Below are 11,714 nucleotides of genomic sequence, written 5' to 3' on the forward strand. Positions count from 1 at the left end.
TGTGTGTGTGTGTGTGTGTGTGTGCGCGTGCGCGCGCGCAAGCAGGCACATTAACATGCTACCAAGTACAAGGCATTGGGAAATCTGGGGCCTTGTGGTCTAACACTGAGCCCTGTCGCACCATCCAACCTGCCCTGGCCTGTAGCCCAACCTACAGGTTGTTTGCACTGGCTGTCCATAAAAGGAGTAGTTTCTAAAGCTCTGCAGGTAGAATGTTTCTGACCACAGCTGCTTCCACCTGATCCGAAGTCCACTGATGTCAACAAAAGACTTTCCCTTGGCTCCATAGGCTTTGGACCAAGCTTTTTTGACACAGTGTTTCTTAGCATCCCATACACACATAGTGATAACTTTAAAACACAGGATATGTCTGTGATTATCCCAATATGTGATACCAATGGAAGGTGGCGGCAAACAGGTAATTTCACACCATGTTCTTGGGTATAGCTGCTGTCCTTGCTATATACCATGTCACCAATCTTTGAAGGTGGCACAAATAAATCTTCAGTGGGCACATCTACATGTGCCATTAACTTCAGAGTTGCCTAATTAGATCTTCTGTAAACATCTCAGTGTCAACACATGCAGCCCCGTTAGGCCACAGTAAACTAATCAACTCCACTGCAGGTTAGTACTTGTAAACACAAGTACTATCCTATGGCATCATTATTTAGTGCACAGCAATGCACATGTAGATGCTGAGGAGGCTGACTGGGGTACAAGGGTGCTTCAGTGGGAGGGGCTGCCTGCCCTAGTGCCCCAGCCAGCCCTTCCATAGCACATTGAGCAGGGTCAGAGCAGCCCCAGGCTGGCAGGCTGACCCCTAGGGTCCCCTGTCAGGTGGGGACGCTCCAACCTGCCTCAATGTGCTGCAGTCCCAGGTGCCAGATCCAGAACTTATTGTTGCATTATTGTTGCATTAATATCACATGCAGACTCACCCAGTGATTGTGATTGTGTGACTTTCAGGTCATTGCTAAAAATATTGACTTGTGCAAGGCCCCAGCAGAATTCTACCTCACTCAGTGTGAAGTCTCCCTTGACAACTCTCAGTTAGCCAGTTCTTAATCCATTTAACATGTGGTTTATTGAAATGGTATAGTGCTAATCTTAATCAAAATGTCAAGTGATACTAAAGTCAAACATCTTAGAACAGGCTCAGTATATTAATGGTACGGGGTTTCCTTTATCAACCCAGCTTGTTATCTCAAAGAATGAAATCAGGTTTGTTCGACAACATCTATTTTCAATGCAACCATGTTGATTAACATTCATTATGTTATCACCCTTTATTAATTGAATCACATATCAGCTTTTCCATCATGTCCCCAGAACTGATGTTAGGCTACAGTTTAAATATTGACGCAGTGTTCACATTCTTCCAGGTTTCTGGAACTTCCCCAGTATTCCAAGACATGAAAAATTTATATTGAAGGCCTGGAGATTTCTTCAGCCAAACTTTGGGTGCAAGTTATGTGGGCCTGTTGATTTAAAAATGAGTATTCTTAGTAGGTACTATTCAATATAATCTGTAGTTACTAACGGACAGGAAAATTAGTTCATCATTCCCATGTGATTAGGAACGCATCATCCTGCTTTCCTTCCCTCCCCCCCCAATACCAAACAGAACTATTTATTGAATATGATGCCTTTTCTATATCACTATTAGTAATTTTACTGTCTCTGGCTTGTAGGGGCCTTGTACCCATTATTAGAGTGGCTTTTGTTTCTTGTATACTTAAACTCCTTTATTGTTCATAGCCCTGCCAGCCATGGTTTTTCTCTGGTGCATTTAGCATCCCTTACACACATTCTACATTTCATAACTTATACTAGTTGCCATTCACTTTATTATTTTCCATTTGATATACATATACATAGTTCACTAAGCATGAATATTCCTGTTTAGGCCTGTTCTCTATTTGCCCACACTGAATATAATTAGGTCACGACCAAGGGTCCCTAGTGTAGATTGTAGTAGTACCTAAACTGTTTTATGGCAATATGGTATAGCACAGTGGGCACATCTACATGAGATGCTTTAATGCACAGTGGACTGTTCTACTGCACATTTAGTGCATCACAGCAAAAAACATGCTAATGTGCAGTAGAATTAGTCTGCTGCTCATTAAGCATCACAAAAAAGTTCACCTTTGCTACTGTGCATTAGCGCAGCTACTGAGCCTTTATCTAGTTACTAGATTCTAGTACCTCATATTAGAAGTACCAAACAATGTATAATGGGAAAGTTGCATTAATGAACATGTAGATGCACCCAGTGATTCTCAACCAGGATGCTGAGGCACCCTGGACTGCCACCAGATTCTTTGAAGGGTGTTGCATGATGTGAGGAGATAAGCAGATAAGCTCAGTAGATAGATGCAGTGTCAGGCTTATTCCTGCATGAATGATTCCCCCACCCCCATTGCCCAGCCCTTCTGCAAGGAGGTAAACACTGTAATATATAAATTTGTTTTTAAAATTGGGTGCCGCTCCACAAAAGTTATGAAGGGGTGCCTTGAGTCCCAAGAGGTAGAGAACCACTAGTATTATATATGCATTGGTTTAACCAAAGTTTGAATAAGAGCTGAGTTGGCTAAGGAAATGAGCAGGCAGAAAAATATCAAAGGTGAACGCAGATTTATAAAGCTCAAGAAAGACTGGTCAAAACAAATAGATTAATGGTTGCTTAGTATATATTTGGTGGTTTTATGCCAGTTAGGACCACTTGTTGCTTAAATAGAGGTTAAGAATAGAGATTCTACTCTAATTGATTTGCCTATTAAAAACACGTTAAAAGAATTCTGGGCTTTAGTAAGCTATTTAATATCAAACCAGGCAGGAGAGTAAAAAAACCAAAAATTAGGCTCACCTCAGAATCTCTGCTCTTAAACTATAGTTCCTGAACTATGCCTTGAACTATAGTTCTTGCTGAATCGCCCATCTGCAGATGATGCAAGATAAGGACTCTTAAAAGAGAATTTTAAACCTAGGCAAGAAGACCTTTTCCCCAATATTAATAACATTTTTATTTCTTTAGATGAATGAACATGTAACAAATGTTAGTCATTTGCTTGATATGTCTTACCGGTACTGTTGTTATATCTATCTTATTTGTATTTTATTATTAAATTTGCTACTAAAATTGATTTGCATTTGTTTAAGAGTGTTTGATTTTGGTGGGACTTGTTCTTCAAACCTTTCTTGATTCCCAGAATGATTCTGGGGCTTAACAGTAGGAGCGTGACCATATGTCCCACTTTTCACTGGGACAGTCCCATTTTAGACACTTGTCCTGGGCATTTCACCAGTTTAGTTAAATACACACTTTTGTCCTGTTTTCTGCAGGATGCTCAGGACACATGTTTAAAATGGGATTGTCCAGCACCACATACCCTCAAACCTGCTCTCCAATATATTCAGCTGAGCATGCTGGAAAGGGTACAGTGTGGCTAATTACAGATAGGTACTACAGTGAAATTCATACTACTCCCTAGTTTGATTCAGTGGTACGGAGAAAACTTCTACCAGTCTGCCTTTTGGTGCTGGGGTGAGTGTTTTGAATGGATGGTCATCCATGTCCATTCAAAATCCTGCAGGTCTGTTATCAGTTGCTTGAAGAAACAAGTACCAGTGCCTTTAATTTGGGAGTGCAGACTCCATCCCTGACTCCTGATTCCTACCCACTCTGTCCATCATAACCAGTTGATAATTTTTCAATATTCCAATCATACAAATATATGATTATATCCACTTTCTTCTTGACAATGAACATCTCCTGTTCTTTCTGCTTCTTACTCTGATTCTTAGCACTGGGGTACAGGCAGGGAAAAGTAGGATTCCTCAAAGATCTCTTCCTGGTTTACCATGCACATTATAATGCCAACCAATAATGGCTATGCAGCATTTCAGCCATACTAGTCAATACTATATGCTGCAGGCACGTGGTGTTCCTTTGTACTAGCAGTTCACACCATTTCTTCTCACTGCTGCAGCTGCAAAACTTCTTTCATTTTGATGGAGGTTACCGTTTCTGTTGGCAACTCCTCTGTCAGTAATGAGGAATTCCACTCATGACAGCAGAAATCTGTATGAGCATCCGCTGTACTGCATTTTAATTAGTCTAAATAAACACTGACCAATGAACCTTCACAAGACACCTAAAAAAGGAAAACCCATTCTACTGCCCCCACTTCAAAGATAGGGGCAAAATAGGAAAGGAAAGAAAAGGAACACCTGATCTCCAGAGCTACATTCACTTCTCTAACCTGGGTTGCCTCTATATAAGAGGCCATTCTTTCCTTCCCCACTTACCTTAATTAGAGGTGAGCCATGCTGCAACCTTCATACCAACCCTAATTTGGGGTGCTGGGATGGGTGTTTCAGTTAAAACAGTGGTGATCAAACTGTTCAGCCCTATAGGCCAGATAAATGGTACAGGACCAGTCCACAGGCTGGATCTTGTGCACAGGGTCAATCCACAGACTTGGTCTATGGGTGTGCTCTGGGACACTAGCACATCCCCCATACAAAGGATCCAGCTGTGAGCAAAAACTGATTCTAGCCATAGAGTGACTGCACTGGTGTGATCTGGCACATGGGGGCAATGTCATCTGGACTGAAGGGTCCCCCTGGATTCAGAGACTTGGTAGCAGCACTAATTGCCACGGCTCTGGCAGCAGTTAAAGGTGCTACCAGATTTCCAGAACAACCCTGCCACCAGATTTCCAGACCCATGGGGAGCCTCACGAGCCAGATGACAAAGAGGGAAGTCGATCACCAATGGGTTAAAGGACAGTTCTGCATTTGGGAATTGTTACTCGCTGGTGATTTTTGTTTGTATTGTTCTGAACATTTAGTAGAAGAAATGACAGTAAGGTAGAGACATATGCTTCCCCATCTCATTTCTGACCCAGAGTCACGTATGTCCCTGGAACTATTTGTATATCTTAGGTGCATTGAGATCCTTGGATGAGAGGCACAGTAGAAAGTCAAAGAACTGTCATGAGACAACAATCTGGTCATAATTAAAACTTTACTGGATTTCACTTAGAGCCTCAGTCTTAGAATAGAGACTAACCACTAATTGTCCATAATGCATGTTATTGTATTACTGTCCATTCTGCATGTTTCACACTGTTCTCTAAATCATCTGATATGAGCCAGGACACTGGAGTAGGCAGACTATCGATCTATTCCAGTATGGCCAATCTTACAGTCCCTGTGACATTAACTGACTAATGACTGAAATTATATATGAGAGACTCTCTCTAAAAGGCAGATTGGATAAATATAGAGGCAGAACAGGATGACCTATGGAGCAAATGGAAAAGTGGTGTTACAACAACATCCCATTGTACTCTGAGCATTCCCCAAAGGGTTGATGATAAAGTTGCTATAGCTTTTCTGTAAGTAATGTTTCTGTATTGCCTTCCACTGGACCACAGCTTTCCCTACCTGCACTGAACACATCCAACAACTGGACCTAGTGGAAAAAGCCTTCTAACAAGCCTGAACCTCTGATATTTAGTATATTAACATTTAATGAGAAGCTGTTAATAATGAATGCAACATAATGGCCTACTTAGCCAGATTTTTCAGATTATTCGAAAATAAGAGGACAGCTTTCAAAAGAATGAAGCATAGCCTCCAAGGAGAAAACACCTACAGAAAACAGTCTTAGGCAGCCTCACTAGTATTGGGCCGGTTTGGAGTTTTTCATCCCTTTTCCTTTAAAAATCTTCTGCATATTAGAAGGGAGGATGGGCCAGTGATCAAGGCCCTAACACAGGATGCCAGAGCTCTTGAGTCCAGTTTCCAATGCTACTAGAGATTCTTGTGTGACTTTACTTAATTTTTCTCTTTCTGTCTCCCAATAAAGTGGGATGTATCCCAGCACAGCTGATCCACTTCATTGGGCAAAACACACTTCACCTGTTGTCCCATCTGTTGATGCTGTGGGACAATGGGCCATGTGTTATCCTAGGTGCTGAGGGGCCAAGTCCCCTCAAGCACTGAGAATCTCCAGGGTGAGTCTTCATAATTAGGGAAAAATGGGGTTTGACCCACTTACGGAGGCGCAGTCCCAGGAAATTCTAGGGATGCATCTTTGTAAGCAGAGAAAATCCAATTTTCCCCACTTAGAGACACACTTCAGAGTTCCCAGAGATACATCCCTAAGCAGGGAGAACCTGACTTTCCCCACTTAGGGAGACACATCCTAATGATCCTAGGGGGCACGTCTCTGTAAGCAGAGAAAGCCAGGCAGGCATTTCTAAGACTTCAGGGGCTTGATCCTACACTGGAATTCCTGGGGTGCACAGGACTGGGCCCCTCAGACACCTAGAACACCTGCCCAGGGTGATGCAAGCAAGTAGACCATAAAGCAAATAGACATCTGCTGCAATAAAGCATGACAAGTTAATGCCACTGTTGTCATAGCCATGAGTTTTGAGCATTTGTGGCACAACAAGGGGCATGGATGTCTTTCCTTGGCCTCTGGTCCACCAGAACAATTTTTATGGCAGCACAGATATAACAAAGGCCACCTTTGTTGCAGGACCTGGCTTCCTGGGGTTCTCCCATGACTTCTGCCCCACGCCAGCTCCTTTGTCTAAACTCCTTTTTTACTTCATCTGCTGCACCTTGATGTTTCTTATAGTGTATGGAGAGGCTGCTCCCAGGGTCCCAAAGTGAGCCTCCATTTCTCAGCCAAGTGGCCTTCCCTATGCCCAGCCAGCTCCTGTCTTGCCCCTAGGGCAGTGGTTCCCAATCTTTTTTATACTGGGGATGGGTATGGAAGCAGGATGGGGTGCATGGAGCTGGCTGCCTCCCTCCCAGGGCTGCCCAGCTACTCAGCTTTAACTCTGCACGTGACTGCAGCAGTGGAAGCCACTCACCTGGACTGGGTAGTGGGGGTCCAAGATAGACAGGGGTATGAGTGGGGGGCTCGTGCCACAACCTGACAGCCAACACTTCATGTGGCCTGGTGGTTGGGAACTTCTGCCCTACGGCACTGAACTGTAGCTCTCTTGGTCCTATCAGTGCCTCAGGCCACTAGTCACCTTATGAGCTGTATTGATGGCCTCCATCCTCCCCTACAGCCACACATGCCTCACAGAAGTTACTCTCAGTCCACATACTAGCCTGTATAGGCCTCATCCCTCTTAACTTTGGCCGAGCAGTTGCTCTAGCTGCAGACTCCTAAGCCTAGGCCCACTTGCTCCAGTGTGACTGCTAGTCCCAGCCTCACTCTTCCAGGGCAGCAGCTCTGGCCCTCTTGGCTCCGGCCTGACCCATCTCTCACTCACGTTCTCTCTCGCCCCTTCCCAGGGTTTAAAACCCCAAGCGCCAAGGTACCCAGGCACATGGCCTCCAATCTTACCCTACAGCCACAATCCAGGCCTCTAGTATCAAGCTTAAATATGACACAAATACTAGCAACTGCTCCCAGCTAAGAGTCTCCCCCACTCTGGATCAGTATCACCCAGCCCTCGTGATGAGTAGCTTAGGTGCTTATCAGTCTCCCTCCTACAGCCTCAGCTCCTCTCCAGACTGCCTGTCTTGCTTCAGGCACCAGGCTTATATGTCCTGAAGCACCTCCCCTTCTGGTCAGGTGACTCCCTAGACGCACAGGAGTTTCCCCTTTTTGCTTAATGGCCAGCATGCCTTTCCCTGCTGTAGCTTAACCCAGCTGCTTGGAGCCTTTATGCTCAGACTGTTACAGCCCTCCATTCCCATCACTAAACAGAAATTAAACTTCCTTACATCACAGGTGTAAAATTAATGGCAGCCAGGTTTGCGAGGTGCTCAGACCAGTGGTGGTCACATAAGAGAACCCATTCTAGGCAATCACTCCCAAATATAAATGACTCTCTTGTGCATGCCCTTCATAGCCGTTTCATTTGGACCAAATTTCCCTTGTCTGCGTATGAGAAAACTATATGGGACAGTGTCGAAAGCCTTACAAATCTCAAAATGCATATACTACTTTCTCTTATCCTGTTACCCTGTCATAGAAGGAAATTGCATTGGTTTGACATGATTTGTTCCTGACAAATCCACATTGGCTATTTCTTATCCCCTTATCATCTTCCAGCTGCTTACAAACTGATTGTTTAATAATTTTTTCCTTCCCAGAGATTACCATTGGGCTGATTTGCCTTTTGCCCTTTGGGTACTACCTTTGCCTTTCTCCAATCTTCTGGGACCTCTGCTGTCCTCCATGAGTTGTCAGCAATTATTACTGACAGTTCAAAGATTGCTTAAGCTAGTTTCTTGAGTCCTCTAGGGTAAATCTCATCGAGCCCATTGAATTGAGTACATCTAATCTAACTATTCTTTAAGATGTTCTTTCTCTATTCTGTATTATATACCTACCCCTTGTTGTTAATGTAGACAACATTAAGCATCTGGTCACAATTCACCTTTGCAGAAGTTGAATAAATCCATATCCTACTGGTAGTTTGTTTCCATAATAACCAAGTTGCCCCTTCAAAAAGGAAATCTTAATATATTTCTCAGGTGCTCTTGAAAAGGAAAACAATGATTGAATAACATTTTAAAAGAGAATTTGTCCTCAAGAAGATAGAGAGAAGTTGTGGGGACAGTGGAGCTGCCACTGTGTGTGACAGCAATATATAATGCTCCATGGAGTATCTAATAGAGCTCAGTGTATTTTAGGCAGGAAGGCAAATGCTTTCAAAAACAGCCCTGATTTTGGTTGCCTCCATTTTTGAATAGCCAATATACAACATCAAGGGCCTGACTTGAAAAGGATGATGTGCCCACTGCTCCAGATGCAATCCCTGGGAACAGCAAGCTCCCTTCCAGCACCTCCAGCTGGACTTACCAAAAATCTGCATCTGCTTTTGAAAATGTGGCTGTAGATAGGTGGGGCTACAGCCTGTCTTTAGATCTATGTGCCGATCTCCTTTCAATACTGGAGGGTAGGTGAATGGATAATGACTTCCTTGGGCATGGCATCAGGAATGGACATACAGTGAGAAGAGCAGGTAACTGGAAAGACATCATGTCCCCATGCCAATCCAGAAGGGAATCTGCCTAGAATTTCTTACAGTCTCAGCCTTTGGTGAAGTACCATGGTGGAAAGTACAGGCAGAGGAGTCCTTCTTCCAACAATGAATGCCAGGAAAATACAGGAGGAGGAGAGAGCTTCAGAGCTGGTGAAGTGCAAGGGCTCTGCACAGAGGGGTCCGTCACCTGGCAGAAGGTCTAGGGGCCAGACCCCTGCTCAGGCCATGAAAGACAAGCTCCCCTGCCCCAATGGGACAGTCAGATGACAGCAAATGCTGAGGGGAGCTTTCTTTCCCTCTGGCTTCTTTCCACAGGGTTTGCCAAGGGAGCAGTCGGGCCCATAGATTGCCTTTGCTTCACTTCCTCTTTCAATCATCATAATAGCATGTGCAAGACACCTCAGAGGCCTGAGGCAAAGTGCAGTGCTGATCTGGCACTTGTTGCCACACTGTTGGAGCCATGCAAAAGCAGGAAGGGAAACTAGCAACTCTAATGACTCTGAATCTTGACCCACCCACAGGGTAATATTGTACCTTGCAAGGCTTGGGCTGTCTAGATCAGACTCAGACTAGATAAGTACATAGCAGCTTTATACTGGCTTGAAACCTTTAATTATATCTTATGCATCAAATCATACCTTTGGCAATAAGGGTTTCATCCTCCTGAACAACACCAGCATTTACTCTGACTGAACTCAGAAACATCTCGTGTCTCCCTGCTTTCTCTGCTCTTGTTGGTGCCTGACACAAAAGAGTGAGCAGCAGCTCACTGGCAGGTTCGGGGCCTGGGTCACTAACAGGCACATTTATACTTTCTTCACCTGCCCCCCTGTGCAAACTGTACAGTTTAAAAGGACATCAGCATTAGTTTATGTTTGACTGAGCCAGGAGCTGTGGGCATTGTGAGCAAAGGATGTTTTCTGCTGTGTGATGCTTGGCCATAGCAACAAAGAGAAATGGACTGGCCTGGATTGCTCACACACAGGTGACTGATATCAAGGTTCCCTATACATGTGGCAGGTATTCATTTCCAACTGAATTATAAGTGCAGAGTTTACATTGCTTCTTCAGTGGATCAAAGAAAAAGAATTTGCCACTTCCCCACTGGATCAGAAGAGGAAACAGCTTTCTCATGTTCACTAGTGTCCTAAATAGGAGAGTTGGTATCCATGCAGTTCAAGGGAATGATAATTGGAGGAGAGCCTATCATCTCTACTTGATTGATTCCTATCTAATTCAGGTCAATGGCAGAGGAGAGTCATTGCCAGCCAATGGCTGAGCAGTAGCTTAGGTGAAATGATATACTGATCTCTGAGGTTGCTGTGGGACAGGTGCCCAGGCTACCTAATTTGTCATCAAAATTGTTAGCTCTGCTGGCAGTCTGAGAAAGTGGTCATGAGACAGAACTGTCCCTGCATCCATAGTGAAATCTCCTCAGGTCACAGCTATGACGTGATGGGGACAAGGTGAAGCGTGGTCCCTTTCTGCCTGTTCTGTATCTACTGTTTAACTCCCAGTGCTGCTGAGCCATTCAGGAGGGTTCGTGTCACTTAATGAGACTAATGGTCAAGATCTGAGTATACAATGGAACATCATTTACTGATACAAAAGTAAGGTGGCTAGTGAATCCTGAGACTTACGAAACAATATAAAATGGCCATGTGACTCCAGTTCCTTCCTGAACAATCCCATGCCTTTTTTTCTTGTGCTCATATTGTAAGTCATTCATGTGCTAGATAATGTGTATTCTGATACAGATTACAGGGCAAAACATTTATGGTCACATTATCTGAAAACAAATCTGTCTTTGGGCAGTCACTGACAGTCTTGTACCAGGGTCACATGGGGGAAAAAATTATTTCCAGACTCCATCCACTTGTGACTCCAAAATGTGACACCACTCAGACTGCGATTATAACATCTCTTTATAGTGCGACTGTCCCTCCATTCTTGTGTGTGATTTAATTAACAGTGAATAGTTAAGGATTCTATCATTTTAATAATTGCCACTACGTTTTAGATAAAGAGGGGCAGGTTACAACTCTGTGACCAATTGTTCCAGGCTGCCTACAGACTCAGGCACTGCATCAATTTACATCTGGTTCACATATGAAGATTATTTTCACAATGAAAAGGGCCAGATACTTCTCTTTAAAAAAAAAAAAATTGAAGCAAGATTCTTGAGCACAAGGAACAACCATTATGCTTCTAAACTGCTGCAGCCAGGACCAGTTGACTCCTGTCCTATGTGTTAGAGCAACTGTTCTCCACACCAGATATACAGGCATACCTCGTTTTATTGCGCTTCACAGATGTTGCGTTTTTTACAAATTGAGGCAAGACCCTCCACCAGCAAAAAGATTATGACTCGCTGAAGGCTCAGATGATGGTTAGCATTTTTTAGCAATAAAGTATTTTTTAATTAAGGTATGTACATTGTTTTTTTAGACATAATGCTATTGCACACTTAATAGACTATAGTATAGTGTAAACATACTTATATGCACTAGGAAACCAAAAAATTTGTGTGACTCGCTTTATTGCGATATTCGCTTTATTGTGGTCTGGAACCGAACCCGCAATATCTCCTAGGTATGCCTGTATTGCTGCATCTCTTTCAGGATAGATAGGAACCTACACCACTGATGTTGCTATGGGTATGAATGATTCTCGCTTTCT

Source organism: Gavialis gangeticus, unplaced genomic scaffold (genome assembly GCF_001723915.1).
Source record: "Gavialis gangeticus isolate Ggan-Ray unplaced genomic scaffold, GavGan_comp1, whole genome shotgun sequence".
Lineage (NCBI taxonomy): Eukaryota > Metazoa > Chordata > Crocodylia > Gavialidae > Gavialis > Gavialis gangeticus.